The sequence below is a fragment of the Megascapheus bottae genome, chromosome 9 (assembly GCF_031878675.1).
Source record: "Megascapheus bottae isolate mThoBot1 chromosome 9, mThoBot2.hap1, whole genome shotgun sequence".
NCBI classification, from domain to species: Eukaryota; Metazoa; Chordata; class Mammalia; order Rodentia; family Geomyidae; genus Megascapheus; species Megascapheus bottae.
The window spans coordinates 11,237,360-11,264,440 of record NC_143517.1 but is presented as its reverse complement, the minus strand read 5'-3'; the positions used below and the strand labels follow the sequence as shown (position 1 = coordinate 11,264,440).

Here is a 27,081-nt window from a genome sequence, read left to right as displayed (position 1 = left end):
TGCTGCTGACCTCTATATTTTAAAAACTCAGTAACAGTCTTTCCTTGAGGAGAGGCGGCTAAAGTAAGGCCTTGTACATGGGAGGGTCCAATATCAGCACACAGTGAAATAAAGTCCGTGATTCCTCCCTTATTCCTATGGGGTCTGATAGCCGCCTGACAGGCGGCGTTGGCATTTTCATAGGCTATGTGTCTAACTATAATCTTCCTTGCATTCTCATCTTGTACTAGGTGGTCTGCAGTCTCCATTAATCGAGACAAAAATTCTAGATAAGGTTCATTCGGTCCCTGTTTAACTTCTACTAGATTTTTTGTACGATTGGAATTGCGTAACCTTTTCCAAGCCTCTCTGGCCGCAGCATTTATTTGTAAATAGGCCTCCTTTGCATAACCCAATTGATCTTCGGTGTTTTTATAGGTTCCCTCTCCTAACAACTGATCAACAGTGTAAGGCAGGTTCTTAGACCTATTTGTTTCAATTTTAGCCCGACACTGTGCAGTGAACTCTGTCTCCCATAATAAGTACTCTCCTGCACTAAGGCATGCTCTGGCAAGCCGCTTCCAGTCATTTGGGCATGCAATACCAGCACACGTGGCCTCCAGTATTACTTGAGTAAAAGGGGCAGTTGGCCCATATTGGGAGCAGGCACTCTTTAAATCCTGTAATAGTTTAACAGGAACAGGTTGATGGTATACTTGTTCATCATGATCAACTAAACTAGGGAAGCATCGAGGCCCTGAAATATCTTCCCTCTCTCTAGCAGCCTGAGTCAGGTTTAATTGCGATGCACTGTGCCTGGTTGTAGTGCCTGTTAAAAGGGACTTGTTGCTAGGGCCTTTAGGCTTGCCTAAAGGTTGAAAAAGGGATTGAGGCCGTAAGGCTGCAGCCGGAGGCGGTGGGTGTGAGGGGTAAGGTTTAGAATCAGACACCATAGTGGCCTGAGGGTCATATTTCTTTCCTACTTCTGGGGGGGCTCTCTGCTCCATCCCCATTTTCGATAGAAAATGTAGCATTTCTTCTAACTTCTTCTCTATCGTAGCCACCCGGCCCTCCATTGACTCATCATAACTTTCCTCCTTGATATTCAAACCTGAAATCTGATACTCAATATCTACTGGTTGTTGTTCCCTTTTCAAGATCTCACTTAGACTCTCTTGGGCTGCGGCATATGGCTCAGCCTCAGGTTTTTCAGAAGGGTCCTTTAACTCATAAAGTTCCCTTAATTCAAGATTAAGTTCAGCATTTTCATGTAGAGGATCTATGCATTCACTTACTATAATCCATACATCAATAGCCTCTACTGGGGTCTTTTCGGGGCCATATACATTATAATATTCTTGAATTCTTTTTCCCATCCGCTGCCAGGTTTTTTGGAATTCCTCCCCTATAAACCTCGGGCATGCCTCCTCGACAAATTGTAGGAAGCTCCGAAGCACCCCTTTTTCCACCCACGTTCCATGGGCTTCAAGTAGGCCTGTTAAGATCGGTACATATGACCTATGGCTATTAACTTGACCCATAATTTTTACTCCTGACTATACACTCTCTTAATAGTCCTACGATGTGTTACTCACCACAGGGAGGGGTCCTTCACCTTCGTCCCAGATTTTCAGGGTCCCTGTTCGGGCGCCAGATGCCGGGGCCAACCGGCAGCAAACCAGGGTTCGCAGATTGGGGTTCCTGAAATCGGGGGCAAGGACTAGAAAGAAATAGAAGAGAGACAGACACACCGGGTCCGGGATGTCCGCAGTCCAGGTAAAGACTCCGAGACTGCTGCGTTTATTTTCCATTCCCGCTTCTTCCCTCCTCCAGACCCAGGGAACCTCCAGGTGTTACATTCATATGGTAATTCTCAGGTCATTTACATAGAATAGGGCCAGAAAGCAATAAGACAATAAAGCCATCGTCTGATGCAAGTCAAGGTACAGTTTGATTCCACTCTGGCTCCCAACACCCTTCCCATTTCAAATAAACAAATAAAGGCATATATAATATACCAGATTACAAAGTAAGATACTGTAACATGAGGTGTTATTTCTTAAACACCTGATAGAACTTGGTAGTGAATCCATAGGGCTTTATTAATTTGAGTCTTTTCCCTACTTGTTTTGGTCCATCCATTCATCCATTTATCCATGATCCAAGCAGTAGACTGTTCTGAGAATTACCACTTAGGCTATTGACCAACTGTTAAGGAGACAGTGATGAATGCAATAGACAACTCAGAATGTTTTTGTACATTGGGAGAGTCCAAACCACTCCTTTATTCTTCGGTCTTCTCCTCCCTTTAAATGGATGGGTCTTTAGAAAGGGATCCTGTCTTCTAACCAGTCTATCCAGTAGATAAATTTTGATGACAAGAAGCTAATAAATAATAGAACATTTGAAGACATTTATTAGAAAGCGATTATTGCAGATGATTGCTAGTGGTATAGAATATAAATCAACTAGAATGTGAGATGTATTTTGCTAGCTATAACTCAATCACCGGTTGTTGGCTGAAGGAGTAACCTAACAACCTAGGGAAGTTGTAATGGGGAAAGTAATAATGCTGTTTCTGAAAACATGGGGTCTATGTGGTAGCCTAACAGGCAGCCAGAAAACCTGAATTTCAATCCAAGCTCTGTAGTCCTGAGCATCCTCTTGGAATCTTCCTCTATGGTCAATGGTTCTGTTTGTAAAAAGACAAGAACTTAACTCAGAGGTTGGCAGAGTCAACCTTTCTGCATTTCGTATGATTGAGAAGCAGTGGGAGAGCATCAAAGTTTTATTCCAATGTTTTATGATGATAAAAATCCAGTGAAAATATCCTAAAGAAGGTGACAAAACTCTTTTTGTTGCTGCAAATAAGATATGTTGAAAGTGTGAATGGAGAAAAAGTGTGAAGCCTTTATTTCCTTTTCTTTAAAACTTCTCCTCCTGTGGCGAAATATATTGAATTTTACAATGTAATCAATATGTCATTTCCCAGTTTATTTTTCCTGCCATCTTTTTTATTGTAACTATTTTGCATGCATACACAAGAGAGTTTATGTTCTCAAGATTATTTGGTAATGGAAATGAAGTAAATATTGCTTTGAGAAGGATTATTGTCTAACAGTATAAGACTTGTTGAATCAAAGTGCGTTAAAGAGTTTTTTAAAAAAATGATCTTATCCAGTGTAACAGCCATTTAAGTTTTTGCTTTTATTTTTTGGTGTTAAGAGTGACGGCTTAGGAACTAGAACCTGCAAAGCATCACAAGGACCTGGGTTCTATCTGCCGGAGTAGAGAGAGAGAGAGAGAAAAAATAGATGCACAAGGATGTTTCAAGCTAATTGTGTTCTTGCTAATGCTTTGATGGAAGTGAATGCACTTTTCCCCCCTTATCTTCATAGGGCTCCATACAACTTAAGTTCATTATGGGACTACAATGGAGCAGATTTCATGTTCTTACAGGAGGAAATGGACTTTGGGGGACATGGTTCCATTATGACGATTCCTGCTCTGGGAATGTGAATTACAAGGCAGTGAAAGCTACATTCTGATTCCAGTTTGCATATTTTCACCTGACTTTTGTATAGTTGTTTATCCTTTCTTCCTTCATTGGTTCATAAGGAGAATGAAATTGTACCTTATGAAGCAGAAGGATTCTAAAACTTAATTATGAAATGTGGGGAACCCTGCTCACTGAATTCCTCTTAAAAACTGGTGTTACATTGTTACTAAACAAAACATGATGTTCACTTGAAGTGTTTTCTAAAACCATTCTAATGACACAATTAGGCATATTGGATATAAATGGTGTAACTTAAGATAATAATTGTTACTTTAGAAGCTTTGAAAGAAATAGAAAAATAGGCTTTAAAATGGAAACAATACCTATAAAAGGAAGACATTTATTCTAAGACAGGACAAATGACAGGTGGACTTCTGTTTTTACTCACTGCTATCTTTACTTGGGGACTTAAAGGCATGTAGCTTCCCCAAAGCTAGCTACTTTAAGAAACTGATTTACCTTCTGGAAGAAAGAGCTTACTCAGTGGAACTCATTTACTTAGCTCCTGAGTTAATGTATTTCCCATGAACCGTCCCTGCGAACTGAACATTGTGTTCTCTGGACAAATTAGGAAAGAAGATGTTATTGGAATCACTTTACTGTGGCTAGACCAGTATTGGAGCTAGAGCTCAGCATGAGAGAGGAAGGCTGCTGCCCTGAAGAGGCAAATGTGCCTGTTACAGGCCATGGAGTTACCAGTAGCCCAAAGAGGATTTATGGATCTCCCTAAGAGAAGATCAGATTGCAACAGAACTTAAAAAAATAAACAAAAATGAAGAGGGAGGATTAATGGAAGGAATAGAGAAAAGGGACAGCTTTGTTTAGGGAAAAATCCCTCTTTGTAAAACCCGGGAACAGGAAAGAGACGTTTCCTGTTAATTAGACTCACACTTTAAATTCTCCCACGTATTCCTCAATACTCGGTGGCACTAGAGAGTAGCAAGAGACCATTCACATCTGGGAATAGGTGAAGGAAATCTCATTTCTTTCGACTGCAGATTGCTTTATCCTGATAGCTGGGAACACACACTCCCCTATTCTTGCCTGCTGTACTGTATCTAAAGCAGTAATACAATTTTCTCCATTCTTAAAAGACTTAGGGGTGGGCATGGGTGAGAAGGGCTGTTCAGTCACTCAATTGTTTTGTTTTTCTGCTTTTCTTTCTTATCTTTTATTAAGTGTGTCCCCTCCTCCCTCTCCCAGTTTGTCATGTCAGCCTGAACATAGTTGATGATTTACTTTTCACTCTGGTCCAAGACTAAAATCATTAATCCCTTTCTGAATTTAGGTTGTACCTCACTGGGAATATTTTGCAATGATTTTTCTAAACAAATATCACTTATTCACCTTGTTATAGAGAACACATGTTACAGATTTTTATCAGTGGGCGTTGTTCCTAATTAATTTACCAGTGCCAGTGTGCTTTGTTTACCTGGTTCCTTCCTGCTCTTACTCTTTTCTCACTATCTAGAGTCATGATACACTGAAGGTTCCAGCTCAGTGGGTCTTACTAGAATTCAGGCCACTACATTCACAGTGTTCTGTCATCCTCTTCTTCAATGAGAGCCACAGGGCTGTTTCCTTCTCAGCCCTTTCTCTTCCAGAACCTGCCTCTTCATCCCTAACTGAGAAGAAAGAAGTCTCTGAACGTTGAGGGTATCAGTAAGGGAAGGTGCCAGAATCGTTATAAGTTAGCAACTATATACATGTCTGCATTTGAAGCTATGCCTATGAGAGATATCAAACATAAGAAAACAGCATTTGTTGTAATGGCTTCAAGTCTGGCCAGAAGAGGTAGAGGTAAGATAGAAATGTGACAGAGGGTTAAGTGGCACCAAGAATCAGTTCAAAGCATACGTCATTGTATTTGATGCTGAAAGTTGGCAGTGAATTGGAAATACCTAGACTTAAAAGAAGCACATAATTTCCTACAGTGTAGCAAAACTACTTAAAAATGACTGCTATGCTAAGCCCAGTGCTAGTAGCTCATGCCTGTAAACCTAGGAGGCTGAGATCTAAGAATCAGAATTTGAAGCCAGCCTGGACAGACAAGTTCAATCTCCAATTAAGCACCAAAAACTTAGAAGTGGACCTGTGGTTCTAGTGGAAACTAGAAGGAAACTAATCTTGAGCAAAACAGCTCAAGGGCAGTGCCCAGGCCTGAGTTCAAGCCCCAGGACAACAACATCATCAACAACAACAACAAAACACACGCACACACACACACACACACACACACACACACACACACACACACAATGGTTATGTCTGAAAATGTCCTTAGAGTATGGGACTAAAGGATACATAATATAGATCATGGAATAATGGATTTTTTGCCAGGCTGAAAGAAAACTGTTTAATAAGGAATGAATTTTTGAGTTGGACCTAGGTAATGAAATGGGGGTTTACTTGGTCAGCAAGGTTGGGAAAGCTATTTCAGGATGACAATAACATGAGCCTGGGCAGACTCCTCATGGTGTTTGGAAAAGGGCATTAGTATTTTCTGGAATTAGGGTAGGAAGGGTCTATCTCCAATCTGACATCAAATTGGAGATTAGATCCCAGCTTCTTCAGTGGAATTGGCATAAAAGTAAAGAAAAGATGGGAAAAGAAGTGTAGGTATGAGAAATTTGCCAGGGGACAAATGATTAAGGTGGGAGGAGTGATTGGAAATAACCATTAGGTTGCTGAAAAGTGAAACTTGAGTAACAAATATTACTAGAGCAAAATCAGTGAAGTGATGACATAATTATGGGTTGAATAGTCCAAAATACTTGAGAGCAGAAATATTTCAGATTTGAGGTTTTAGAATATTTACATATAATAATGCAATATCATGGGGGATGGAATGTAAGTTTAAACAGGAGATTAGTGTGTATTTCCCAAATATCTTACACACCTAGTTAAAAGGCAGTCATTTAGGTTTTGAGTAATATGCATGCAACCATTTCCTTTTACTCAAATGTCTTGTTTTTCAGAGCATTTTGGATTTTGTATTTATAGATTAGGGATACTCAACTTGTAATGGAACAGCAGCAACACAAAGAAAGCTGAAAGTGAAGTGTTCTCCTGGGGTGTACTGGAGAATTAGAATCAACATTAGTTTGTCATTTTGCTTGTTTATATCCATATAGCCTCTAATGCCTCCTGCTTTGACATTATACAAGAACAACAATAATTAGGGTCACAGTTCCTTGCTAAATAATGAAGACATCATAAGCAATAGGTAGAGTGAAGAGATAAAAATGTTTGAAATCTTGTATGATCTGAGTCATAAGTTGGAACAGTGCTAATCTCTGTCTACCAGAAGGAAAACTTCTCCAGCAAAAACTGTGAGTTACTAGATTTTAGTTTACAGTTATTGTTAATTAGAATTCATTTTAGTTGCCAAGGGAGAAAACCCAGCTGTGGAATTTCCATTCCCTTTCTCTGTCCATTGGTCTTTGTTGATCTTCACCAGGTAAATGTGTATTTCTGCTCAGGTTTCCTAGGCACTGCTCAGAAGATGCTGTATTTCTCAGGGTCTATGTCTTGATAGTGTTGCTCACTAAAATTTCTACAGCTTTCAGTTCTTAGTTTCTGTGCATAAAATCTCTCCCTTTGTCATACCTTCCCACTCACTGCACACAATGCTTTTCAACCTGGATGCCCATCTGCCAGGGTGCCTGAAGGAGGTGGCTCTTTAACTTTCTATATAAATTAGAAAACAGAAAATAAAAACTATTGAAGATGCATCAAACTATGTGTGTTGTTTGCATTTAAATATACCTAAGTTTAAATACTTAAATTTGACATTGGTGTGGAAATCAGTTTTGTGCAGAACAATGAGCAATTTCATTTGCCATTGAACAAAGTGGTCTATGAATTCAATATATCTTGATCATCATAACCCCTTTCAGCATTCTCACCCATCCCTCTTCTACCCACTGCATTACAGATTTGGGAAACTTAAAGGCTTTTGCAGAAATAGCCACTTGCATACTGCCTCCAGTTAAATTTGGACTCTCTGTATAGGGAAAAAAAATCACACTTTTTTTGTTGGGCTTTGTTTTTAGAAGCATTTAGATCCCAGATTGTGTTACTGAATGAATATTGAGTCATTGTAGGAGGCAAAGATTGGATGGAATGGTGGAAGACTGCCCTTTTCTTTCAGCTTTGCTTATGAGGCTGAAAGAAGTTGGTAGGAATAAAGTTGAGCTGACAAAGTACTATACATTGTTTTCAGGTTGATACATGTGTTACATAGTATTAGAAACAGATTGAGATTTCTTTGGGGGGGGGAGCATAGGGATTGAACTCAGATCCAGCACTTGCTAGGCAATCATGTAGTGCTTAAGACATGTTTCTAGCCCCATAAATTCATAGTTGATGTGTGAGGATTGGGAAATGTGTGTGTTGTCAAATGACATGGAGGGTCCATGGAGGCAAAAGGAACTGGAACAAAGTTGTCAACGTTCAAATGCAATCATGTTGAAGCTGTGAGTGGTTGGGACTAATTTAAAACTCAAGAAAAACCTGAGAATATTTGTGTTTGGAAGTTTAGTTTGACTTCTAACAGAACATGATTTCCAAGTATATAGTGGGCTTCAAATAAAAGTATGGGAAAGCAAATGTAAGAGGAGATGTGTAGTGCCATGTGCTGAGATACATAACTGACAGAGATAGTTCCTCACCTAGGGAACTTTGGCCTTGCAGACTGCCCTGTGTGGAAGGATCTCTCCCCAAATAGTCATGCCATTGTGCTTTCAGTGTCTCTGGATCTCTAGTGAAACATCACCTCATCAGTGAGATAAAACCTTGAATTTTCTAAATCTGCTTGGAGTCTGTGTCCTCTTGCTTCTCTCCATGTTCTTTTTATAGTAATTTCATGGTGTTTATGTGTATATTCATATATGTGTGTATATGTGACTATATATACAGCCATATATGCTACATACGTATAAAAATAAACTGATTTTTTTTAGTAGTTTCTTTGGTTTTTGTTTAGACGAGATCTCATTTTTCTCTAGCTGGACATAAACTGCAGTCATCCTGCTTACATTTTCTACATAACTAGGACTTCAGGAATGGCCAAAATGCATATTTCTAATTTTTTACCTGGACTGGCCTTAAACTATGATCTTTTTTTTTCTCTCTTTACTGAATAGCTGAGATTACAGGTGTGAGGTACAATGCCCAGATGCTCCTGGAGTGTTTGTGTGCTCCAGATAATTTCAGGTAGTGGGAATATTTCAGTGAAAAAGTATATAAATAATCAATTTCTGTAATACTTTCATTCTAGTGAAATATGTCAATTTCTTTGATGAAGAGAAATGAGACATTTCAGGAAACGATTGCTAAAATCCAGGTGTGGTTATTCAGATGGTATCATATGGACTGATGGTCATGACAAAAGGAAGGGCGCAAAAGTGGTGTGGGGAAAGAACCAGCATTGTAGTCAGTGGAGACTTCAGTAGTTTGCTAGAGATCAGGAAAGTAGGAATGTTGGATCCTTGGTAACTTAGGAATTATAAAGTTCTAAAGGAATGTCAGAGAATTTTTCACTCCTTTGGTAGAAAATTCTGATATATCACCTGAAATGTTATAAATCTGACAGGTACCATTCATTCTGTAGAAATAATCTCAAAGGCCCTAGAAGTGTACATCCATAAATGCAAGGAGGTAGAAGAGAGGTAACAGACTGAAATTTACTGAAGCTGTTAATATGGATTCATTTATTTTTATAAATCTCACTTCAGTGAAAGAGTTACTGCAGAAACACATAGTATCTTCCCTTTCTCCATTGTCCTGGGGTAACAGTTGCAATTTAATTTGCCATCCTCTCACCAGTGTGTTACAATAAACATACAATGTTCCTGAACACCATCAAGATCTCAGGTTGTGTTACTTTCTATTCTGTTTTTCTTGCTCTGATTATACCTCCAATAGAAGTTTTTCTTACCCACATCAGTAATCAATCCTTTCTTGACATTTTAAGTAATATTCAGTAATAACTTCTGTGTGTGTGTATTTTTTGTGTGTGTGTATGATCTGGGCCTGGGTGCTGTCCCTGAGCTCTTCAGCTCAAAGCTAGTGCTCTACCACCTGAGCCACAGTGCCACTTCCTCCGCTTGATGTTTAGAAACTGCTGATGTCCTAAACAGATATATTCATAAGCAACTTGGTATTAAATTTACATTTAAATATATCTAATACAGGTCCGTCATTAATAATAATTGTTTAGAAAGCAAAATAGCTGTGCCTTGCTTAATGAGAGGCTTTGCGAAGTGTATTAGTAGGGCATTCTGTTTGTGTGTCAGCTCCTGAAATGTATTCACACTACAAGAGTTCAGGTCAGCAGCTCAACACAGCCTCTTTGTAGAATCAAGAGACACAGCGTTAGAGGTTTGAGGTCACTGGCTGCCGGTATAGCAGTACACTCCCTTATAACAAACTTGAAAAAGTAAATAGCTTAGAATAGTAAATACATGAATTCTCAACATATTTTTTTATCCTTACCAAGTGTTTTATGTGCTATGCACAATTTTATATGACTGCTGTCCTAGTAGTGTGTTTATAGTAGCATCACTATAAATGTGAAAGAAACTGTGTTCCTATGATGTTATGCTAACTAGGATGGCATAGAAATATCTGAGCTCCTCTATAATCTTACCAGGACAAGGTCATAGATACCCTGGCTGCTGTTAATTGCTATTCTGTTACAGTGTGCACAACTGTAATTTCATTTCTAGCATTTACATGTATATAGATTTTAGGAGTGATTTGGATGGCTGAGATGATGAAGGCATTGGTGGTTGTGGCTTGTGTAATGAGACACTTGGGACTGCGTATACCAGCAGAATGAGAACTGGGCTGACCTGAGAAGTAGGCCCAGGGTGGGGCATCGTACAGACTTCCTTGCCTGGCTCCGGCTTCATATCTGTCCTCTGAATTCTTTGGAAACTTCGTCATTCACTGTGATTCATTTTGGATTATGTCCAAGATGCAATCATCTTGTTTTAGAAAAGTTTCCCCCATATCAGCATGTGCTGTACAGAAATAAAGTGTTTTGCCACATAAACATAGGTAAAATTTCCTATCAGAATTGTTGGGCCTTTTCTGGTTCACACCCACTGATGTCTTTTTTGTTCCGAGCTGACCTTTTCTTAACCCAAGCTGCTTTGGTACAAATTCTACCTCAGTCAAGGAAAGTAATACTTTAGCTTGTCATAGCATTGGAAAGGAAGAATACTCAGACTTTTAGGTCAATAATGTGTCAGGAACCATTTTCCTGAAATGTTCTTTAAAAGAACTTGATGAGTATTGAGCTGCTCATAGCCCGAAGGAGTAGGAGAGCCATCCCCAAATCTCAGGTCACCTTTAATACCAGAAATAGCCATATGTGGTTTATGGAGAGAGTGTACAAGAGTAGTTCTTTGTGTTGCTCTTGAGTGACAAGTGAGTAGAATTGGTTTGTTATGATCTTAAAGTAACTTACAAAGCTTACACAAATAAGGAAGTACTTGTGGGAACAACACAAGTATATAGTTTTACAAAACTTCTTGGTTTCAGACTAGGCAGCCCTTTTCACCTTCATGTAGATGTGGAGAGGGGAAATTGCTCCCTTCTGGAGAGAAATGTTCTTGGTATCATTCTATTACCTATGTTACCATATATACTATTTGTTTTAGCCCATCAAAGTTCATTCCTCTGAAGGTGCTTTGGAGATAGGGAGTTTGTGTTGTTGGAAAGTTTTATATTCCTTGCATTATCTCCAGAGTAGGAGTAACACAAGATGCTCTTTTCTGCAGTCTCCAATGAGAATAGTGTTAATATCGTCTAAAGATTATATATGTGGTATATGTGGTACATATGGCACATTCCATATCGTATTTAATCCATCACAGGTGCGTATTGCTAGGTCTGTTTTTTAGCTGCATCATCAAGAAGTGTTAAATATGTCACTCAAGGTTACTTAGATAAAGGCCAAGCTGTGGACCAGTTGTCATTCTCTTCCATCTATACTCAAGGCCTTCTCATATTTCTGATGAAAGCACTGAGTTTGATTTAGATAATTGCAATTCAGAAAGTGCAAGCCTCTGAGAACATTGTGTGCCGGGGCCAACCGGCAGCAAACCAGGGTTCGCAGATTGGGGTTCCTGAAATAGGGGACAAGGACTAGGAAGAAAAAGAAGAGAGACAGACACACTAGGTCCGGGATGTCCGCAGTCCAGGCAAAGACTGACTAGACTGCCGAGTTTATTTTCCCCTCCCCCTTCTTCCCTCCTCCTCTCCCAGGGAACCTCCAGGTGTTACATTCATATGGTAATTCTCAGGTCATTTACATAGAATAGGGCCAGAAAGCAATAAGACAATATAGCCATCGTCTGATGCAAGTCAAGGTACAGTTTGATTCCACTCTGGCTCCCAACATGTCCCCCGTTTTTTATTTTAAAAGAAACACAAGTGCAATTTTTACTCTTTTCTATACCCCTAATTTATCCTGTCACATTTTCCAAAAATGACTTTGGTCCCTTGGTCCAACGGGGATTTGATGGGCGGAGATTCAACTTCCGTGACTTCTTCAAGCTGACTCAGGGGCGCCGTCTCCACGCTTGACCAGGGACCTTAAGAAGCCTAGCCTGTTTTATCAAGGGGTTGCAAGGATTAGACACCAGGAACAACAATCTACTCCAAACTAGAAGTCATACTTGACATTCAACAACTGCACAAACCATCCTTGGCCACAACAGCGCAGCCTACCTAGCACCCATTTGCAAAGCCTTTTTCTTGATTGTCTGGGGAACTAAATTTCTGCAACCTTAACAATGCTTCAGTTGTCAGATCTAAACAGATTAATAGAGACACAAGCTTCAGATCCACAAACTTTTCCTGAATTTGTGGCTGGTGTCAAAAATAAAAAAATTCGCTCAATTAGGACTTTAAACTACCCACTATCACAGAAGATTGACAAGTTCCTGCCCAGTTATGAAAGGCACGGGCATTAGTAAGGCATGCTTACAAACTATTCTATGACCTCCCGGCTCTGATTAATTTGAATGGCCAAGCACAAGTGACTCTAAGATCTGACACCAACTCTGCCATCCAAGCAGAGGCTTTCCTGTCCCGGTAGTGTCTCTCCACACAGGGATAAACATCCCATTGGCATTTCACTTTGTTGGTTGCTGGATTTGAACTCAGGGTCTGGGCGCTGTCTCTCAGCTCTCCAGCTCAAGGCTAGCGCCCTGCCACTGTGAGTCCCGAGCTTGGTGCTTGAGTGCTTCCCCCCAGCTTTTCAGCTCAGAGCTAGCACTCTGCCACTTCGAGCTCCAAAGCAACTCTGTCCCAGCATCCTGCTGGCAGATTAGACACCACAGTCTCACAGGGACTTTGCTTTGCCCGGGCAGGCTCAAAACTGTGGCTTTCAGATCAATGAGTCTACAAAAGGCCACTTTACTCCAATTAGAAGCAACAAGGTGGTCAATACAGAAATAGTCTCTAAGCATGATCTTACCTGGAACTTGGTGAGGGCCAAACTTACATCTGAATGAGGATCTGCTGTCCTTCTCCATGGGCCTTTAGGCTTGCCTAAAGGTTGAGAAAGGGATTGAGGCCGTAAGGCTGCAGCCGGAGGCGGTGGGTGTGAGGGGTAAGGTTTAGAATCAGACACCATAGTGGCCTGAGGGTCATATTTCTTTCCTACTTCTGGGGGGGCTCTCTGCTCCATCCCCATTTTCGATAGAAAATGTAGGATTTCTTCTAACTTCTTCTCCATCGTAGCCATTCGGCCCTCCATTGACTCATCATAACTTTCCTCCTTGATATTCAAACCTGAATTCTGATACTCAATATCTACTGGTTGTTGTTCCCTTTTCAAAATCTCACTTAGACTCTCTTGGGCTGCGGCATATGGCTCAGCCTCAGGTTCTTCAGAAGGGTCCTTTAACTCATAAAGTTCCCTTAATTCAAGATTAAGTTCAGCATCTTCATGTAGAGGATCTATGTATTTACTTACTAAATTCCATACAGTAGTAGCCTCTACTGGGGTCTTTTCGGGGCCATATACATCATAATAATCTTGAATTCTTTTTCCTATCCGCTGCCAGGCTTTTTGGAATTCCTCCTCTATAGACCTCGGGCATGCCTCCTTGAGAAACTGTAGGAAGCTCTGAAGCACCCCCTCTTCCACCCACGTTCCGTGGGCTTCAAATAGGCCTGTTAAGATCGGTAGAAATAACCCATGGCTATTAGCTTGACCCATAATTTTTACTCCTGACTATACTCTCTTAATAGTCCTACGATGTGTTACTCACCACAGGGAGGGGTCCTTCACCTTCGTCCCAGATTTTCAGGGTCCCTGTTCGGGCGCCAGATGCCGGGGCCAACCGGCAGCAAACCAGGGTTCGCAGATTGGGGTTCCTGAAATAGGGGACAAGGACTAGGAAGAAAAAGAAGAGAGACAGACACACTAGGTCCGGGATGTCCGCAGTCCAGGCAAAGACTGACTAGACTGCCGCGTTTATTTTCCCCTCCCCCTTCTTCCCTCCTCCTCTCCCAGGGAACCTCCAGGTGTTACATTCATATGGTAATTCTCAGGTCATTTACATAGAATAGGGCCAGAAAGCAATAAGACAATATAGCCATCGTCTGATGCAAGTCAAGGTACAGTTTGATTCCACTCTGGCTCCCAACAATTGTGGACATAGACAAAGTACCTTTGCTGGTGTATGTAGTGAGAATTAAAATGAAATGTTACTTTTTGACATTTTTCTGATAAATTCATTTTACTGTAAAGTACAATAGCTTGAGAATAGTAATTGGGTTTTAAAAATTTATTCTTAGTAATTGGGTTACTAGGCGATGTCTGAAGTATATGAAGTTGGAGTCTGTTGAAACTGACAATGGTACTTCAGATGGAATAGTGTTGGAGTTTTGAATCTTATTAAGATTGTTTTAGCCAGGTGCGAGTGGCTCATGGCCCTAGCTACTCAGGGGTCTGAGATCCGAGGATTGCAGTTCAAGCCAGCCTGGGCAGGAAAGTTTGTGAGACTCTTATGTCCACTAAATTACTTAGAAAAAGCCAGAAGTGGTGCTGTGGCTCAAGTGCTAGAGCACTAATTTGAGCACAAAGAAGTTCAGGAATAATGCCCAGGTCCTGAGTTCAAGCCTAGCCTCTCCCTCCCCCAACTACCACACACAAAAACAAAAAGCCTCTATCAACAGTTATGGGACAATTTAACAAAGAAATCAGTCCAGGCAGAGATTTTGGTAAAAGATGTTGATTTTGGAATCAGGAGTATTTAATTGACTGCTGAAAACATAGGCATAGGTAAAAGGACCAAGAATGTCTCCTGTGAGCAGGGAAGAATTGGAAGATGGAACCTAGATAGAATCATGTTTTGAAAAGGGTCAGAAAGGAACCAATAAGGGGGTTCAAGGTGGAGGAGGAGGAAAAGGAAGAGGAGGAGGAGGAGGAGGAGAAGGAGGATGGGGAAATCAGCAGGACAATCCATGGGCCGGCAGTGAAGAGGGCAGGGTGCCTTGGATCGGTCAAGTATGCAAGGCCAGGTCTGTGTAACTGAGCTGGACCCATGAACGTGGTGAGCAGTTCTCTAACCAAGGATGAAGAGAAACAGATTACAATGGAATTTGGAGGTAACACTCAGAGAAGAGGTGGTGATGGGAATGTAGATAAGATTCTGAAAAAGTTTGCTGTGTAGGGACATAGTTGGAGAGTATGTGAAGTCAAAAATATTTTGTTTTCACTTTGAAGATAAGGGAAATCTACTCATGCTTAAATGGTGTTGAGAGGGAGCTTACACAGAAGGAAACATCAGGTCAAAGTCCCAGAAGAGGAAGAATAGGTGGGGCAAAGACCCTTGAGTGAGTCTTAAGCAGTGGAATGGAGCAGAGCTGGGGCTGAAATTTGGGAGGAAAGGATGATGGAGGCAGTAACAAGTCCTTCTGATAGTTTGATTTTCTCTAAGAGATATGTGACATTGGTTTGAGAATATTAACAATGTGTATGAGCCTAGCTGAAGGACTTCGGAGGCTGTACTTAGGGATGGCTTCAGCAGACACTGAGATACCTTTGGAACTGGGATAACTTGGAACCACTGCATTCTTCCAGTTACCCCAGCTCTCTTGATCCTTATTCAGAGCCATTGAAATTTTGACTAATGGGTGCAGCCAGGCTTTCTGCAGTAGAAAGCATCCTTTGTTATCTTTAAATTTCAAGAAAGCAGTTGAGTTCTGAAAGCGTTATGGGAAAATAATGCAAATGAAAATAATAGAGCACACTTTTTTTTTCTCTCACTAAGCAAACTCTGGGTGTTACAAGCCTATCTGCATTTCTATTGTCACTTCCTGCTTCAAAAAGAAATCAGTTTTAGGCAGCTCATGCTTACTCTGTATACTCCAGGAGCTTTGTGGAGAGTATTTCTTCTCCTTGTAATGGTCTTGCATGATGAATAGCTGGTCTCATGTCAGCTGAGGCTGGGCTCAGCTAGTTTCCCCAGGAGCTGGTGGCAAGAGTGCAGACATGCTGTTGGCATTTGGCACAATCATCCTGGGTCACTGGTGTGTCTTGGATTGCATATTCTCCATTCCTTCTGTTTTTTGTTTTGTTTTGTTTTGTTTTGTTTTTGTGTTTGGTTGTGTGTGTGTGTTGTGGTAGTGGTGGTAATTGTGGTTGTGGTTTCTACAACGAAATGTGTCACTTGTCCATGCTGTGGGTGGACATTTCTTCCTGAATTCCACTCAGATTAATCTTCTGTGACACAGAGGAAGAACTGGAGGCGCATCATAAATGTCCAAGGCCTGGCTCTCATTTGTTAGTCATGTGACCCTGGGAAGGTTCTCTTCCTTTGATAAAATGGAGTGGTGGTGATTTTCTTAGTCTATTTTGTGTTGCTGTAACAGAATAGGCTAATTTAAAAAATAAGGGGGTTTATTTAGGTCACAGTTTTGGAGTCTGGAAGGATTAAGAGAATGGCATTGGCATTTGCCCAGCATCTAATGAGTGCTTCGTTCAGTGGTGTAAGATGGAGAACAGGAGTGCACGAGGGCATGTATAAAGAAGCAGAGTGTATGAGCTAGCCTCATTGTATGATAAACTAGTCTAGTAGTAACTAATCCAATCTCTGGATACCAAGAATTCACTTCAAGGAAGATTGATCCTTCTTATAGCTCAAATCATCTTTTATAGGCCTCACCTTCTAACAGCCAGCACATGGCATTCAAATTTCAACATGAGTTTTAGAGGAGACAAACCAGTGGTAGCTGTAAAATCTACTGTTACAAAAGATGCTTTTTTTTTTTTTTCCACACTGAGAATCAAACCCAGGGCTCTAGGCATGCTGAGCAAGCACTCCATTCTGGAGAAGCACTCTTGGCCCACTATAGAGATGTTAATGAGGGTTGAATGAAATCCTATTTGTAAAAAACAGGCTCATGGCAGAGAATATGATGTCAGGACTCCTTGAATCCATACACAATCTCAACATCCTCCATCATCATTTTTATTGCATGCTTATTCTTCTCAGTCTTTTCTTTCTTTTTGGCTGTAACATGCATATTTTTATTTGTGCATACACTATATTCTTTTATAAGAAGATTTGGTCTTTATGAGTCCGGATCAAAAGCAGTAAACACTAAAGCCTCAGATTCTGCTTGTGCACAATAAATGTTTAGAAGATGCTGCCATTATTTCACAATTGTATTTACCCAGTGCAGCTTGCATTTAGGGGTAAAAAGGAGGTTGACAGTCATAATTCATCAGTTCACCATACATTATTAACAGATTTAATCTATAAATGATTTATACTGCACAACTCCAAAATCCTTTGATAGTCTCTTAACAAAATAATAAAAATAAAGGCAAAATAGATATTTCAAGATACAGCAACTGGATTGCAGCCATACTTTTCATTTCTGATTTTTTTTTTCAAGAAAGTAAGGGATAGGACATTTAATGGAAAGCAAAGACACCTGAGTTGAATAATCAGTTTTAATTGTTTCTGATCTTACATTAAATATAAAACATTTGAAGGTGCTGCAGTTTCCTTTCTTTGAGTCACATGATACCTCTCACAGGGTTTTGAATCTTTTGTAATGGGTTTGCTGAAGGAAGCATTGTCCTTGGAAGAAAGTGTGGGGCACGTCACATCAAAGGTAAAAGGCCTGCCTCATGGCCCAGTGCTCACTTCCTGGTTTTGGAGATTCAACCTGCCTGTCTCCTGGTTGGGAGGTTTGGCTATGGTTTGTGATGTAAAATAAGGCTACCTCGAACCCATGGATTGGCCCCGCCACCCTCTCTGACCGCACCTACCTCCCCCTGTCCTGCCTACTTTTATGTTAATAGATTCCTGCTTCTTACTTTAGCCCCTGGTATCTTCCCATTAAACGAGTCTGCTGTGACATTCTCCCTGGCTCGTCTGTGTCTTCCCTCTGGAGAAGGGGGGGCTGGGTGAAGGCGGCCAGCTGGCCCTATCCTTTCTCGGTGTCGTCTTAGTCGGGGCGTGTTCTCTTTGCCCTTCCTGCTGGTCAGGAGGCAAAGAGTGCTAAAAACCCCGACAGAAAAGGCCACTAGTGTTATGATGTGGTATTCCTAAAAAAAAAAAAGCAGTAATATTAAGTAAACAAAAGGCAATTAATCAGCATTCACAGAAGAAATTGCTCTGCTTAGGAAGAAAACCTTTTTTTCCTCCTTAAATTACATAACCCCATTGTTCTTAAAATTGTAAATCCTAAACTCAGAGAACACGACAAATACTGTTTTGTATTAATATACTAACAGATGAAATGGACTGAAGCACTTTAACACACTATTTGTCTTTTACTTATATAAGCTAATACGTAATTAAGCTTAGATAAGCATAACAAGTGGGTGACAGGATTTCAAATCAATTCATTTTACATCCCATGCTTTACAATACTTTGTCACTATTATTTCTGTCTGTACCTTTGCTATCCTTCTCTAAATAATAGCTGTGTAATACATTGACAGTGACATCCTAAAGTGCAGCAGCTCCAAAAATAGGTAATAAATCTCCGTTCATGTGCAGGTGAATGGGCTGCATCAATATAATTAAGAGTGTATCTGGAAAGAAATGCTTTCTTTGTTAACTACTTTTTTCCAGTTACTTATCAGTCTAATTTGTTAAACATTTCACTTCTGATTTCTTTTCCTATTCTTATTCCAGAGCTTGCTCTCTTTCTTTTGATTTCCAGCATTATAAGGGTAGTTTTTAGTTTCTAACTATATTCCTATCATGTGCAAAGCCTTGGGTTTGCTCCTAAGCAAAGCATACACAGCAATGTCGTAATTCTTTTTGGGTGCTTTGAGAATGCATGTTGTGGGTAGAACATAACTGAGCTACTTGGCTTCTGAAATTTAAAATCTATTGGAGATCAATTAACACTTTTCCTAGTTGAATTTCTTTGGGACTGAGGGAATAAATACAGGACACAGAATCCAGGACTTGATCTTAATGGCTCCTTTTCCTTTGTGGATCTTTGCTGTACAGTTGCCTAGCTCAGCGGAAAGTTCTTAAGGACTGTAGATTGGGAGGAGAGTGATTTTCAGATTCAATTAGATGAGTTCTTAGGTTGCCTTGAAGACTTGCAGTTTATGTAAAAATTTATAGCAGCCTGTGATCTTTTGAGGTCTTACTTTGGACCATTAGGAGAATAGATTAAAAGAATACTGAATGTCATAGGAGAAGTTTGCTTAAACTTATATATGTTCATTTTTCTCATTGTTTTTTTGCCAGTCCTAGGGACTGAACTCAGGGCCTGGGCACTATCCTTGGGCTTTCCTTAAGGCTAGTGCTCTACTACTTGAGCCACAGTACCACTTCTGGCTTTTTTTTTCTATATATGTGAGTCTTCGTGCATGGTAGGCAAGCACTCTACTCCTAGGCAAAACTCCCAGCCCCCATTTTCCTCATTTTTCTTTTCTTTTTTTTTTGCCAGTCCTGGGCTTGAGCTCAAGAACTGAGCCTGTCCTTGGGATTTCTCAAGACTAAAGCTCTACCACTTGAGCCTCAGCACCTCTTCTGGCTTTTTCCTATGTATGTGGTACTGAGGAATCGAACCCTGGTCTTTGTGCATGCTAGGCAGTCACTCTACCATTAGGCCAAACTCCCGGCCCCCATTTTCCTCATTTTTAACATGAGGAAATATAAGCCAGGAGTCTATGTCTCATACCTCTAATCCTAGCTATTCAGGAGGCTGAGATCTGAAGATGTAGGTTCAAAGCCATCTTGGGCAGGAAAGTACATGAGACTCTTTTTGCAACTAATTACCAATGAGTGGTAGAGCACTAGCCTTGAGTGAAAAAGCTGACACAGCACCTAGGCTGTACTGAGTTCAAACCACAGTAACAGAATACCCCCCCACCCACACAGAGTGATGGGGGCAGGGGGAAGGGAGGGATGGAGGACAGTATCACACTTTTACTAGGCTGAGTGTCCTTGGATTACTTTTGTGTGGGTGTTTCCATATTATTCCTTTCATGGCTTAGAACTGCCTTAGTCATTCTAAAAATAACTCACACAAATCACTTTCTGTCCCGACTTCTCTTTGCTTCTTTGGAAATCTTATAACTTCATTCTAGGGTAGCTGTGACACCATCAAACACCACACTTCCTTCTAGAAAGTCTTCACATTTGTCCTAATAGCATGCTGGAATTTTTCTTCCTGCTTATGTGGATTTTCCTCTTCTCTTTCTCCCCTATTGTCCCATTTTAGTCCTTAATTCTCTCTCAAAGTATTGTCTGTTAGGTTAATGGAGGAGAATGGAAAAGGAATAGAGTCAATGGCTGGGAGCGTTCATTGCCAGCAAGGAGCACAGAGCTTCCTGTGGGTTTGGAGGTTGTGGAATGGACTGGATTTGGGGGCTGGGTTTGTATGGGTCTTAACAAGGAAACAAAGGAGTGAAAATGGGGGGCTAGGGCCAGGTACTTTCGGTTAGGTCCAGAATAGAATGCCCCGCCTAGGGTGACAGGGACTTTCAGCCAGGCCTATATTGGAATAACATGGTCAATTCTGCCCATATGAGGCTGGAGTCTTGTTTGACCTGGGGAAATCAATCCTTCATTGCTACATGTGGATGGATACTCTGGAAGTTTTCATCTCCCTGGTGGTACTTGAAGTCTGTAACTTTAGACCCTTCTCCTCAGGGCAACTGCAGTTCTGCATGTCTCAGAATGTACACAGTTTTTTTTTTTCCAGTTGTAGGTTAATATATGTAAAACAGAACCCATTGTACTGCAATGGCAGAGGAGATAACTGGAAATCTCACTTACCCCTTCTGACCTCTTCCTTTTCCTTCCTTCCTGTTGGTTCAGGTTCTCCATCAGTTTCTCTTCCCACCCCTCATACCTCACTGCTCATCTTCAGTCTCCAGTGGCATTCTACCAGATGCCTAGGAAGATCTAGGAGGATGGTAGGATTTGTCTGGGTGTGTGGGCAGGGCGAAAGGCATTCTAAGTGACTAGAACATGGGGAGAGTCCGTGTCAGGCTTGTTTTGAGCATTTGGGGAGAGGATGGCAGTTGAGAAATCTAAGTCTTGTATGGGCAGGAAATGAAGGGTTTTGGGCTAAGGAAATGTGGTGAAAGCTGGACTCAAGAAGAATGTCTTGGCTTTGTAAATGACTAGGGAAAGGAAAGACCATGGAGAGTTTGAGATAAAGGGCCTTTGTCAAGGTCTCAAGGGTACGACTTTGAGCTTCTACTGAGGGTCAGCAAAAGGATACTGATGGAAATTGCTGTCACTTGTAGAAATCCTTAGCTTTAGGTGATGAGATGACAACTGAAAGGAAATGTTATCAAGCATGTGCAAGATGGGAGACTTCACAGAACTTGTATGAGTGCACAGGACTGGAGAACGAAATTTGTGAGTCATAATTGCCTTTTCAGGTTTTTACTACTTTTTCCTTTCCTCATGATTCATTCCTTTGTACTTTCAGGCTGTCATGTTATTTGTGTTAATAATAAACCTCGTTTATCTTGAAGATAGCTCTCTTGTTAAGCTGCCATGAAATCTTCAAACTTATTTTTCTCGGTGATACATAAATTATTATAAGCCTATGGCTTGTCACAGTTTTATAACATTGAACAAATTTATCCATTGTGTCAAGGTAAGTATTGTGAGATTAAAATTTCCAAGCACTAATGGTGTAAAGCAATGTAATCAGTTGTAGGAAATTTGAATCTGTGAGTCTTATATAAAAAAATGCACAGATTTCCTACAAAACTGTGAGAGAGTACTTTATATTTCTTACTTATGGTCTAATGTTTTAGTAGGAAGGTAGAATGATGGCCATACTGCTAAAAAAAAAGGTGAATCATTTCTTCTTTGTGGCACGTTTTATGCTGAGGCTTGATGTGGGAGGTTAGGAGTGGTAAGGAGAAGGGAAAGACTGGGCTTTGGTTGTCAGAAAAAAAAACCTCTACTTTGACATGCTGGTGTTGAGACCAAGCCAAATGTCTTGCCTTTTGAAGGAGAACAGCTGGAGTGAGCCTGGAAACTGCTGCTACTTTAGTTGAGGAATTCCCAGCATCTGTTTCCCAACTTTTGTTGTTAGTGGCTGCAGTAGGGATTTGAGTCCATTAGCTACCTTACAGACACTTGACCCTACCTGTTTTCTGAGGTGTTTACAAATTCAGAAAGGTCAGGCTTCTAATGGTCTGGGTGAGGCTAAGTCCAACATCTTTAATTCAAGGTGTTCAGATCACAAATGCAGTGACAGTCCCATTCAGCTCTGCAGCCTTAGTGATGGTAAGTGACATTTATCTGCATGCTTGGTCTTGACTGTAAACTGCTGCCCTCATACTGTCTTCACCTCTTGCTTCATTGCCTTCACTGGCTATGGATATCTAATGCTAATAACAGCAGAATGTGCTAGGAATGTAATAATAAAGAGAGCATGTGGGCAGACCCGAAAGGCATGAATAATCCAAGGTAGTGAAATACTGTTCCCCTTGTGTTACAGAGTCTGATGCTCAAAGGAGTTAGTGACTTGTGAAGTTCACAGAGCTAAAGAGTGGCAGGACTGAAAGAGAATCTCAGACTTGTGATTCCTAACTCAGAGGTCTTCTATGAGTGCACATTGCCTCTGAGAATTCTAGTCAAGTGGTAGAAGTGCACGGTGTTGCCACCTCTCCATTCTGCCCTCACCATAGGGCAGACACGCCCCAGAGCCTGTCTGCATGGTTGGACTTTGAAGTCAGTCTTCTGAGGCCCCTGTACTCATAATAGCTGTCTACTTGGACTGTTCATGAGCTAGTGCATAAGATGATTAGGAAAAAAATACTTTACCTCTATCATCATATTCAGGAGCTGCTTCATTTCTATATGTGATGCTAAGGCATCACATATAAAATAAGTCTTCAAATGTCTTTGTTTAATTTATGGGTTTAATTTATGAATTAGTAACAGAGTCACAATGATAAAAGTCTCATACTGTAGTAAAGATATTTAGCACTCATGATTATTTATGGAATTACCTACTGAATATTTGTATTACAAGGAACTGTTAATATTGAATCAGTAATAAAAGGGGATTCTTATATGCATTATATATCTTATGAAGCATAGAAAAATTAAAGTTATAAGGCAATTAATAAAAATAAGTAAGTAGTTCAATAAGGTTTTTTTGATCATTTGAGGATTGTGAGGCTTGAATTTAGGGCCTGGGTGCTGTGCCTGTGATTTTTTTAATTTTTATTGAGGGCTAATTCTCTACCATTTGAGCTATAGTTTCCAGCTTTTTTGTTAGTTAACTGGAGATAAGGAATCTCACAGACTTTCCTGTCTGGGCTGGCTTTGAATTGTGATCTTCGGATCTCAGTTTCCTGAGTAGGTAAGATTATAGGAGTAACCTCTGATGCCTGGCCACTATAAGATTTTCATTGAATTGTTTTTCTGTTTCATCATATAGAGTAAAGCTAAATTTGTTATTTTGTTAGCGTTCTTTCTGTTTATTCCTGTGGCTACTCACCTTCTTTAGGCTCCCACAGAAAATAAGAAGAGAAGGAGGGAAGAATAGAGGGAAAAAGAGAGATAGAAAGAGACAGAATGAGAGGAATATACCTATAGTCTGAAGGCTGGGAATTTGTGCAGGCATTCATTTTTAAGCTTTAATTTGAAAACTGGCAATACAGGAGGAAGTTGTAACCTTGCACAAAATTGAGGCAGAATTTCTGTTGTTTTGAAGGACCTGGAAGTTTTGTCTTAAAGCCTTCAGCCAATTAAGTGAGACTTCTCTATGCTGTGGAAGAAGATTGGTATCATGTAGTGGCTATGGACTCCATTGTTTATCACATTAAAAACAAATGTCTTCATCACACCGTCTAGATTGATAGTTGACTAGACTCTCAAAGTACTCAGAATGCATCAATTCCTAGTGGGAAATCCACACAGAAACAAAAGATTAACTTGCTTACAAATGGGTGAGCAGTTTCCCTAGACTATTTTCAGAAAGTAAATTGTTAAGGCTATGTAAGTACTCATGTTCCCAAATTGTAGTGTCGTAGTGCCAGCCCATTCCATCTTCCTTCCTCTCGTAGATCTTTCAAATGGAAAGATCTAAAGTAGAGAATGTGAGCATTAGTTTTTCCACAAAATACAGATGACGGTGGAGTAAATTAGTCTTACAAATTACAACTCGGAAGATAATAAAAAAAATAGTCCAGAAACATTCACAGAATTACCTATGATTTTCACATGGCTACCAACATACTCTTTTGAAGAAAAACTGTATCTCAGTTAAAGAAATCCGTTATTTCAATTCTTAGGACATAATCTGAAATTTCCACTTAATAGCAGACTGGCCCATGAAATGAATAACTTATTCTTTTGTTCAACCCAAAATACCATCACTACCATCAAGTTCTTCATCTAAAAGCAAGCTATGTCAAGAGCAAACTAGGATTCATTTACAGTGGAAACGAATGAAGCCATTTTATCATGTGTCATCCACCATTTGTATAAATGGACTCATTATTATGAAGCCTTTTTGATAAATTCAGAACTTATATTTCTGGTGACTACTTCTTTAGTCACTTTTAGCCAGCCACTCATATTTTAGAATTATAGAACATGAGAAACACTATTGAATTTTTTTCTTTGAAGGAAAACAGATTCTAAAACAGTAAAATACATACATAAATACACCCATTCTACTTTCATGGTTCAGAGAAATAAAATATCTGTATCATACCTTCCTATCTAACAGATAATATCTTATTGACCTAATAGATAATATTCAATGAGTTATTTCATTGAAAATCTCTCAAAGGTTTATGCATATGTGCTCCCCAAACAACCTGTTCTTTCTTTTCCTTCCTCTTTTTTTTCCTTTTAGTTTATGTTGTTTTATGTCCAAAAAAGATAACTTGTAATAATGTTTTGGGGTCTAAGAAAATATCAGATTGAACTTTTAACTTCACTCTTGACCTACCCTTCTTTGTTACCAGTTTTTATCTGTTTCAGTGTCCTTCGATGTGCTTGTTACAGCTAGGGAAGAAACACTAAAATGAGCCAGTCTCTTACTATTAATTGTAATCATGTTGTAGGACATGGTTTTCTTAAAGACAGTCATTTGATGATTACCACTCACTGGGAAGTTGCAGTTGGCCTGGGTTTTTCACAGCCCTAATTTCACTGTATTATTCTGTTACTGTTTTTATTACTGATTTTAATATCTCCCTCTAGTGGCCGGCCTCATAGTCTTATATTACAAATGGACCAAGTCAGCAGTGGAAAAATTAGAAAGTTGACAATCTTCATGAAACTTAAAAACGAATTAGTATAGTTGTTAAAATAGTGAATTTTAGTTGTATGTTTTTCCATATATTTTTATTGTAATTAATAGAAGGGTTACATTATATTTGCCAGGTAGAAGGTGCATTACTTCACATGCATTGATACCCTTTCTCATGTCTTAGTCCCCATTTCCCTCCCCCCGACCCCCACCCCTCATCTTGTTTTCCCCCCTTCCCTATCCAATTTCAAATAACCAAATACAAATATATCCAATATATCGGATAACAAAGTGAGATACTGTAACAATATGAGATAACATATGTTTTTATATTAGAAATAATTTTTTTTTGGTGGGTCATGGGGCTTAAACTTGGCCTGGGCACTATTCCTGAGCTCTTGAATTCAAGGCTGCCACCCTACCCCTGGGCCTGGGTGTTGTCCCTGAGGTCTTCAGCTCAAGGCTGCAGCCCTACCCTTGAGCTAAGCCCCACTTCCCTGCTTTCTAGAAGTTAATTGGAGATAAGAGTCTCAGGTCCTTTTGTGCCTGGGCTGGCTTTGAAGCTTGATCCTCAGATCTCAGCCTCCTGAGCAGCTAGGATTACAGGAGTGGGCTACCAAGCCCTGCTATAAATTAATTTTAAATGGGGAAATGTTCGAAGGTGGTGACAGGGTTGATTAAAAGCCATAATGAAGGTAATATTTCTGGCAGAAGGTTTTACCTAGTAACTGCTGTACTAAGAATCTCAGTTGCAATTTGATTTTTAATGAAGGAGCTGAGCTGGTCTGCAGTGTTTTTCAGTGATGTAGGAGCAAGGGTGTGTTCTAGATACACTTGGAAGCTTCACAGCATTGTGAAGCAGGAATGAGGGCTTCTCTAAACATTGTCAGTTCTTCACAGAAAAAAAATTATATCTGGGATAGGATCAAGGCCTAGTGGTAGAGTGCTTGACTAGTATGTACCAAGCGTTGGGTTTGATTTCTCAATATCACATACATAGAAAAAGCTGGAAGTGGTGCTGTGACTCAAGTGGTAGAGTACTAGCCTTGGGAAAGCCCAAGGACAGAGCCCAGGCCCTGAGTTCAAGCCCCAGGACTGGCATGTATGTGTGTGTGTGTGTGTGTGTGTGTGTGTGTGTGTGTGTATATATATACATATATATAATATGCAACAAGAAATGGCCTTCTTTTAGAGATTTATAACAACATTTGTTATTTTACTGGCTTAAAAAAAAACAACATTTTTTTTTTCCAGTTCTGGGGCTTGTACTCAGGACCTGAGCACTGTCCATGGGTTTTTTCAGTGCTAGAGCTCTACCACTTGAGCCACAGCACCACTTTCAGCTTTTTCTATGTATGTGGTACCCAGGAATCGAACTCAGGTCTTTGTGCATGCTAGGCAAGCACTCTTACCATTAGGCCAAACTCCTGGCCCCAACATAGCACTTTTTAAAACAGTGTGCTCTCTTTGGTTATTCTAAGTTGGAATAATTGGCCAGAATTTGAGATTTGCTTCACATATTTCCTAGTGGAAATTCTGGGGGTGTTTCACATGTAATAATCCTTTGTATCTTTGTTTCTTCTTTTTCTCTGTCTGTCTGTCTGTCTATCTGGATGTCTGTCTGTCTCTGTCTCTCTATCTATCTGTGAATGATGCTGGGATGAAAACTGGGGTTTCTCACACATATCATGCAAATAACCACTGAGCTATCTCACTAGGCCCCACCCTCACCATATCCTATACTCTTTGAATGAATCATAGTATTTTGTGCCCAGATTGGGAGTTTCATTCCA

General features: G+C 40.2%; 1 protein-coding gene across 1 annotated transcript in view; it reads left to right on the top strand.

Moving 5' to 3' along the window:
- Ca8 (carbonic anhydrase 8 (inactive)) overlaps nucleotides 1–27,081 on the top strand; it is a 103,987-nt gene that overhangs the window by 37,899 nt on the left and 39,007 nt on the right. The gene's annotated exons all lie outside the window — the stretch shown is intronic.